Source organism: Lissotriton helveticus, chromosome 7 (genome assembly GCF_964261635.1).
Source record: "Lissotriton helveticus chromosome 7, aLisHel1.1, whole genome shotgun sequence".
Lineage (NCBI taxonomy): Eukaryota > Metazoa > Chordata > Amphibia > Caudata > Salamandridae > Lissotriton > Lissotriton helveticus.
In genome coordinates this window covers 38,604,436-38,613,348 of record NC_136068.1, presented here as the reverse complement: position 1 = coordinate 38,613,348, position 8,913 = coordinate 38,604,436, and positions in this window count along the sequence as shown.

Genomic DNA, 8,913 nt, shown 5'->3' with positions numbered 1-8,913 from the left:
TTTTGAAGAAGCCTAACCTGGACCCAGCCGACCTTGCTAACTTTAGGCCTATTTCCCTGCTCCCCGGCCTTAGTAAGGTGGCGGAGAAGCTGGTAAATAGTCGCCTATCGGGCTTCTTGGAGTCCAATTCCCTCTTGGGCAACTCCCAAACGGGCTTCCGCCCCGGTCAGGGGACCGATACTGCCCTGCTGGCAGTCGTGGAGAATGCTAGGAGCATTTTGGATTCAGGGGGATCGGTGGCAGTGATCCTCCTGGACCTCAGTGCTGCTTTTGACACCGTAGACCATCAGGTGCTTCTCCGACGGCTGTCGGGGTGGGGGTCTCCGGGATGGCCCTCAAGTGGTTCGCTTCCTTTTTGGAAGGCCGGACATTTGAGGTGTGGGAAGGCCATGAGAAATCATCCTCAGTACCTCTCCAGTGTGGTGTGCCACAGGGCTCATCGTTGAGCCCTACCCTATTTAACATTTATATGGCCCCTCTGGAGAGTGTGGTACTACCCCTGGGTATCAAGATCATCAGCTATGCTGATGATACTCAGTTGGTGGTAGGTCTTTCCCAGTCGGCACACCATCCCGACCGGCTGCACACGTGTCTTGATAAGATCTTCACGTGGATGTGTAGCTCAGCTCTCAAGCTTAATGGCTCCAAGACGGAACTGATGCTGCTGGGGAATTCCCCTCCCTCTCTATCACCTAGCAGCTGGCCCAGCTGCCTGGGACCCGTACCCACCCCCAAGCAGGAGATCAAGAGCCTGGGGGTGTGGCTCGAGCAGGACCTTTCTTTTAAAACACACGCAAAAAAGATCTCAGGCGTGTGTTTCGGCCTGCTCCGCTCAGCCCGGAAGATTCTACCTCTCCTCCCAGTGGCCTCTAGGAGGTTACTTATTCAGGGGCTTATCATCTCGCGGCTGGACTTCAGTAACGTACTGTTTCTGGGTGCTCCAGAATCCACCCTAAACAAACAGCAGCAAGTGCAGAACGCGGCCGCCAGGCTCCTGACGGATCTTCCTAGGCGACAGTCGGCTCGCCCTGCACTGAAGGCGCTACACTGGCTCCCCATCAGAGAGAGGGAGAAATTTAAGGTGCTTTGTGTGGCCCACAAAATTCTACAGGGGAAAGGCCCACCTATCCTTGGGGACATGGTCCAGTCTTACAAGGCCTCCCGCTCTCTCCGTTCTGACCATCAACATCTGCTGCAGGTTATGAGGGTGAGGAAGGCAAGAACCGGTGGCAGAAGATTCTCCATAAACGTGGCCATTCTGTGGAACTCTCTCCCTCTGTACCTGCGCTCGGAAACGAGCTTTTTACGGTTCTGTAAACTTTTAAAAACTCATCTGTTCCCTGCCTAATCCTTGTGCTGAGTGTGGTGGTGTCTCTTTCTGGATGAGCGCGGGGATGCCCTAGGGTAACCAGGCGCTATATAAAACTCGGTAAAAAAAAAATAATAATAAAAAATATGGTAGCTCCCAGATAAGTCTGTGTTGGAAGGCTACAGATTGGACTTCAACACGTTCACTGTAAACCCTAGTTAGTGTAGTAAGTGGATTGCGGCTTGATTGAGTTGGGAGGCACTTCTGGTAAGTGCTGTCTTTGAAGAGCCAGTCGTCCAGGTAGGGGAAGACATGAATATGTTGTCTTCTCAGATGAGCTGCAACTACTGCCAGGCATTTGGTAAAAACTCTGGGAGCAGTGGTGACTCCAAACAGTAGTACTTTGAATTGGTAATGTTGACCCGCTATCACAAATCTGAGATAATTACGATGAGCGGGGTTAATTAGTATGTGGAAATATGCATCCTTTAAGTCTAGAGTAGATATAGAGTTGCCCTGCTGTATAAGTGGGAGCAGTTGAAGTGTCACCATGTGGAAATATGCTGACAGTATGTATTGGTTTAGTTCTCCGAGGTCCAGAATAGGTCTCAAGGAGCCGTCCTTTTTGGGAAATAGGAACAAGCATTTGCAATGCAATAGGTTCGCATTAGGAACGTTTGAGCTATTGGTATTTTAAATGACGCATTTTTTTCATTTATGTGTTGATTTTGAAAATAGCGAAATTAATAGCTTTGTCATTTACAAAGACAATGCTTTTAACTTAGGCAAATGTGACACCTATAGCATTTGTAATGCAATATGTGTTGTATTGATATTACAAATAACAATTGCTTTTACATTTTTTGATAATTAATACTTAATTAAGTTATTGTAATTTATAATGACAATAGCTTACACTTTTGTAAATAACTTTTGTGAAGATTATGTTCAGTGTATTTTATTGTGACGAAAATCCAAGAAGTGAAATATTAACATCTTTTTGTGACATTTCTAATAAAGCTTGAAACATTGAGAGAACATACTTGAACCAGTTGTTGGTGAATGGTTGCACAGATTGATGCTGTGGTGGCACAGAGTGATGTTGTGGTGGCGAGGAGTGATGCTGTGGCGTTCGGTGATGCTGTGGTAGCGCATAGTGATGTTGTGGTGCCCCTGAGTGATGCTGTGGTGGTGCTGAGTGATGCTGTGGTGGTGCGATAGATAGAGTGTAGTTATGTGGCGTGTAACTATGTGGCACTGAGTGGTATTTGGAGTGTAGATTGCATTGAGTGCAGTGCAAATATGTAGCATATACTTATGTGGCACTGAGTGGTATTTGGAGTGTATGTTGCATGGAGTGCAGTGTAATTATGTAGCACTGAGTGGTATCGTGTGAAGTGTATGTTGTATTCAGTAGAGTGTAATTGTGTGGTGTGTAATTATATGGCACTGAGTGGTATTGTTTGGAGTGTATGTTGCATTGTAATTATGTAGCATATATTTATGTGGCACTGAGTGGTATTTGGAATGTATGTTGCGTTTAGCGCAGTGTAACTAAGTGGCACTGAGTGGTATTAGGAGTGTATGTTGCGTTGAGCGCAGTGTAATTTTGTAGCATATAATTATGTGGCACTGAGTGGTATTTGGAGTGTATGTTGCGTTGAGCGCAGTGTAAATATGTAGCATATAATTATGTGGTACTGAGTGGTATTGTGTGGAGTGTGTGTTGCATTCAGTAGAGCGTAATTATGTGGCATGTAATTATGTGGCACTGAGTGGTTTTTGGAGTGTATGTTGCATTGACTGCAGTGTAATTATGTAGCATGTAATTATGTGGCACTGAGTGGTATTTGGAGTGTATGTTGCATTGAGTGCAGTATAAATATGATACATATAATTATGTGGCACTGAGTGGTATTTGGAGTGTATGTTGCATTGAGCGCAGTGTAATTATGTGGCGTAGTGATGTTGTGGTGCCCCCGAGTGATGCTGTGGTGGTGCCGAGTGATGCTGTGGTGGTGCGATAGATAGAGTGTAGTTATGTGGCGTGTAACTATGTGGCACTGAGTGGTATTTGGAGTGTAGATTGCATGGAGTGCAGTGCAAATATGTAGCATATACTTATGTGGCACTGAGTGGTATTTGGAGTGTATGTTGCATGGAGTGCAGTGTAATTATGTAGCACTGAGTGGTATCGTGTGAAGTGTATGTTGTATTCAGTAGAGTGTAATTGTGTGGTGTGTAATTATATGGCACTGAGTGGTATTGTTTGGAGTGTATGTTGCATTGTAATTATGTAGCATATAATTATGTGGCACAGTGGTATTTGGAATGTATGTTGCGTTTAGCGCAGTGTAACTAAGTGGCACTGAGTGGTATTAGGAGTGTATGTTGCGTTGAGCGCAGTGTAATTTTGTAGCATATAATTATGTGGCACTGAGTGGTATTTGGAGTGTATGTTGCGTTGAGCGCAGTGTAAATATGTAGCATATAATTATGTGGTACTGAGTGGTATTGTGTGGAGTGTGTGTTGCATTCAGTAGAGCGTAATTATGTGGCATGTAATTATGTGGCACTGAGTGGTTTTTGGAGTGTATGTTGCATTGACTGCAGTGTAATTATGTAGCATGTAATTATGTGGCACTGAGTGGTATTTGGAGTGTATGTTGCGTTGAGCGCAGTGTAAATATGTAGCATATAATTATGTGGCACTAAGTGGTATTTGGAGTGTATGTTGCATTGAGTGCAGTATAAATATGATACATATAATTATGTGGCACTAAGTGGTATTTGGAGTGTATGTTGCATTGAGCGCAGTGTAATTATGTGGCGTGTAATTATGTGGCACCGAGTGGTATTTGGAGTGTATGTTGATTTGAGTGCAGTGTAATTATGTGGCGTGTAATTATGTGGCACTGAGTGGCATTTGGAGTGTATGTTGCGTTGAGCACAGTGTAATTATGTGGCGTGCAATTATGTGGCACTGAGTGGTATTTGGAGTGTTTGTTGCGTTGAGCGCAGTGTAATTTTGTAGCATATAATTATGTGGCACTGAGTGGTATTATGAGGAGTGTATGCTGCATTCAGTAAAGTGTAATTATGTAGCACTGAGTGGTATTCGGAGTGTATGTTGTGTTGAGCACAGTGTAAATATGTAGCATATAATGTGGAACAGAGTGGTATTGTCTGGAGTGTATGTTGTATTCAGTAGAGTAATTATGTGGCGTGTAATTATCTGGCACTGAGTGGTATTGTTTGGAGTGTATGTTGCATTGAGTGCAGTGTAATTATGTAGCATATAATTATGTGGCACTGAGTGGTATTGTGTGTTGCATTCAGTAAAGTGTAAATATGTGGCGTGTAATTATGTAGCACTGAGCGGTATTTGGAGTGTATGTTGTGTTGAGCGCAGTGTAATTATGTAGCATATAATTATGTGGCACGGAGTGGTATTGTGTGGAGTGTATGTTGTATTCAGTAGAGAGTAATTGTGTGTGAGGGTGCAGAATGTGTTGAGGGTGCAGAGTGTGTGAGGGTGCAGAGTGTGTGAGGGTGCATAGTGTGTGGCCTATAGTGTGAGGGTGCAGTGTGTGTGGCCTAAAGTAGTGTGCGGGCGCAGTGTGTGTGGCCTAAAGTATTGTCACGCATACACACATTCAAATACACATACACTGGGGAAGGCTCGCAGACACACAGAAACAATATGTACATGCTCTCAGACATACACATCAGGTGAAACTTCCCCGAGGCAGTCCTTGACATGCCTTTGTGTGTGAGGTTTTGTTGGTGTTTGGTTGCACCTAGTTCCAGGATGTAGTTGTAGGACAACAGTGTACAGAGTAGGGGCAGAATGAAGAGGCAGGACAAAATGGACGGGGTGAAAGTGAAGGGAGGGCAAAGAAGGGAGAATGGATTCAGATGCAGATAGAGAACAGAATAAGGAGGAGGATAAGGAGAGAAGTAATCTGAATAAGAGAAAGAGATAGGATGGGTGGAGGAGATTCAATAGAAAACCCGGGGGAACAAAGAGGGCAGAAGGCAACAATGAAACCGAAGAGGAGTGGAAGCGTAACCGAATGGGAGAAGAAAGCATGTGTTACTTCTAGCACTATTGAGAGTAGAATTATCGTTTAGTATTACGAGCTGAAAAGGTAACTAAAACTCAAATTATTCCCATTGCGATTTCCAAGATAGGTTTCGATCTATCTTTTTTTTTCTTAGAATAATTAAGACTGCAGTTCACTTGGGAATCTTGATTTCTTGGGAAGTCAGTCGAGCGGCTGGAAAGCGACAAAAAAATGGTAGGAAAAGAGTAGTAGGGAAGATGTGTTGTGGCTGCCTGCTGTCCATATGGCGCCGCTGGTCTTTCCTGTGAAGCTTTTGGACAACGACTTGTTAATTTATGTTAGTAGGAGCGCCCGAGCGGGTTCCTTTGAAGTGTTTGAAGTCTGATGCTGGCTGCAAGCAAACCAGCATGAGTGCGGAGAGAGGCTCAGAGGCTGCAAATGGTGTGCGATGTGCACGAGCCCACACACATGCACTGTAGGCAATCCGCCTTTGGGTGCATTTCTGAGAGCCCCTACTTAATATTTCGGCCAAAGCATTGCTAAAGCAATGCCTTAGACGAGACCTAAAAAAGGGAGTGCACGCCTGACCCTTGATATTGTAACGGTACAGGCTCGATGGCTCCTTTTAGCAAGAGAGACTGGGCTTCCTGTTTTAGTAGGTGTAAATGTTCTGGTGACATTTTGTGAGAACGAGGTGGAATGTTGGAGAATTGGTGGAAAGCTCCAGCCAATAGCCAGGTTAGATGATTCCTCACACCCATTTCTCTGTAGATATGGTTTGCCATACGGGGAGGAATTGTAGGAGACGTCCCCCGACAGGTGTTTAATGATCGGGGGGAAGGATAGGTAAGTCACTGCTTGTTAGGGGAAGGAGAATTACATGGTGTGGAATCCTTGCCCCTACTTTTGCTATTGTTCCATCTGTATCCTTCTCTAAAGAAGCCTTGCGTGCAGGAAGATTGATTAATGCCTTGTACGAGGCAGCAGTATTGTCTGAGGATGTGGTCTTGGACCCCCCCCCCCCCACTGTAGAAGGAGCAACAAAAGGAGCCATGATCTGAAGGAGACTGTAGGGCTCCCATTGATTTATCTACCTCTGAGTCTTTTTTCATTTTCTCCAATGCCTGATCTACTTCGGGCCTGAAGAGATGCTTTTTATCAAATGGAGTATTTAAGATGCATTGTTGGCATCAGGTTTAAAACCGGAAATCCTTAACCAGGTGTTCCTCCTGAGTAACACACTAGTGTTAATTTCTCGAGCTGCGTGTCAGCAGCATCTAAAGCACATCTAATAGAGGAATTGGAAAGGAGCTTTCCTTCTTGCACTAAATCCTGAGCTTTAGCTTTGTGCTCATCTGGGAGATATTCGAACAATTGCTCCATTTTGTCCCAGTGTGCTCTATCTTACCTAGCTAATAAGGAGAACATAGCATAGTTGCCCTTTGTCTCTTCTATTTACATTGGAAGCAAAATATTGGTGGGTGGAGATATGCATCTCTAAAATCCATCAAGGGTATATCCACAACAGCCAATACAATTAAATCTCTTAGGCTGATGCTATCCTTCTCACGCACAGAAACAGAATACGGACAGCTTGCTTTTAAGTCCCTCAATGACTCTTTCTTATCCTCCTGAGGGTACAAAACCCTGCGCGAAAAACTTTTACTTCATGTTAAAACCTCGATTGTCGTCTATTCCTTATTTAGATGGCTTCCTCAATACTTTCCATCCTCTGCATACCTCCTCTCGGAGTACAGCCTACTCTGAGTCATTCACGTTTGCCTGAATCTCGATTATTGCACTTCTGAAAATTGGGCAGTCCTCATCTCACAGATCACAAGCCCTCCTTCTTTGGAAGTCACACCCTGCAACCTAACAAAACCAAATCTAGAGTTCCCCAACTAATCCCACCTACTGTCTGCATGAACACACAAACCCCCTCCCGATCACAATCCTAAACATTACTAATTTAATCCACTACAAAGAACTGGACTAAATGTAGGGAAAGTCCACCTTGAGATGAAAAAGAAAAAAAAGAAAGGACTAATCTCACCTGGCTGTCAAGGCTATGCTGGACACCTGGAATACGGTTACATAAAAGGCTATAAGTAAACAAACGATTTGTGACAACCAAATACACTGGGAATAATGTCAGTGATAGATTAGAAATGTTACTTCAGAGTGGCTCTTAAATCCCTCACTCTCTTGACTGAATGGTTTCCACGAGTGACAACGCCGCATGTTCACACTGTGCAAGACCACTGAGGAAGCCACTTCTCTTTAGCTCTCCTCGTCACACCTTGCGGGTTACCTCATGACTTGAGACATGTTTAGTGGAGGAATTTCTGGAATTTACAGCATAATAATGGATGAGCTCCTTTCTAAGTAGACAGTAGTCGAGTTATATCTTTAATGGCAATATGAACGTGACCCGAAACACTCTATGGAAGGTTGGTTCTCACTGCTATTGTCCCATGACATGCGTCTCAGGAAGGGAGACCTAAATTTGCATATTACACGTGGTACTGGATTTCCCATTTCTTCAAGGCTGTCTGGGATACGGAGAGCCTATGGGATAGATCTTCAAATTGTTACAATTAGCACCTTGTACAAATATGGCCATACTACATTATACTTCTGATGTCACAGGAGTCAATGCTCACATGCATAAGTCATTTGCCACATCAGTGGCAGTGGCCATGACGTGTATATTGTGCCCCTGGAGGCCACCAATATTAGACACAAGACGAATGGTTGAACTGAATACTCAATATGGCGTCCTACAAAAGGAGGATATACAAGACTGATGATCCGATGGCAGTCTCATCGGAAGGAGACCACAGTCCTTAGAAGGCCAAGGCTACCGGTGGGTTTCTAGGACAGAATCTTTATCCTCAATAGAATATCCTTAGAAGATAATTCTGTATTCCATTCATGAAGTAGGTCCTGCAGAGCGCACGCGTGTGCGCACACACAGACACACACACAGTAGGCCTTATCAACGTTTTGATGTCACCCATTTGAATCCTGGTGGCTGATTGTGTGGAGGGGTCCTCTTTATCCAGAGTAACCAATTCCCTCACCTCCCCCTTTTTTTTAATTTTACTTTTTTTTAAACTCTTTTCTCCATTTTATGTTTCCTTGCCACTTCTTCCCCCACACTAGACTAGTTAAGGCATGGATGATGCCGACCTTAAATGCCAGTTTACCTCCTCCTGAAATGGTTTTAAGAGCTTAGTGCCCAGAGTGATGCCACTGTGAAAACTTCCCCTACATATCCTCCTCTTTACAATGGGTTAGAGAGCTAGACTGTGTTTGCAAATTGCTTGTCTGTGATAAATCCAGTGTCCACCACAAAAGATCTGTCACATTTTTATATAATAGGTTGACTATGAACTTTTAGGTTTAGTTTGTTGACCATGTAGGTATTTCAGGACAGCACCACAGTGTTTCATGAACGCTCCTTAAATACTACAATTAGAGTAGAAGCAAATGCCAGTACCTGAGGTCCTTGGTTTTGCTTCAATATGACCAACA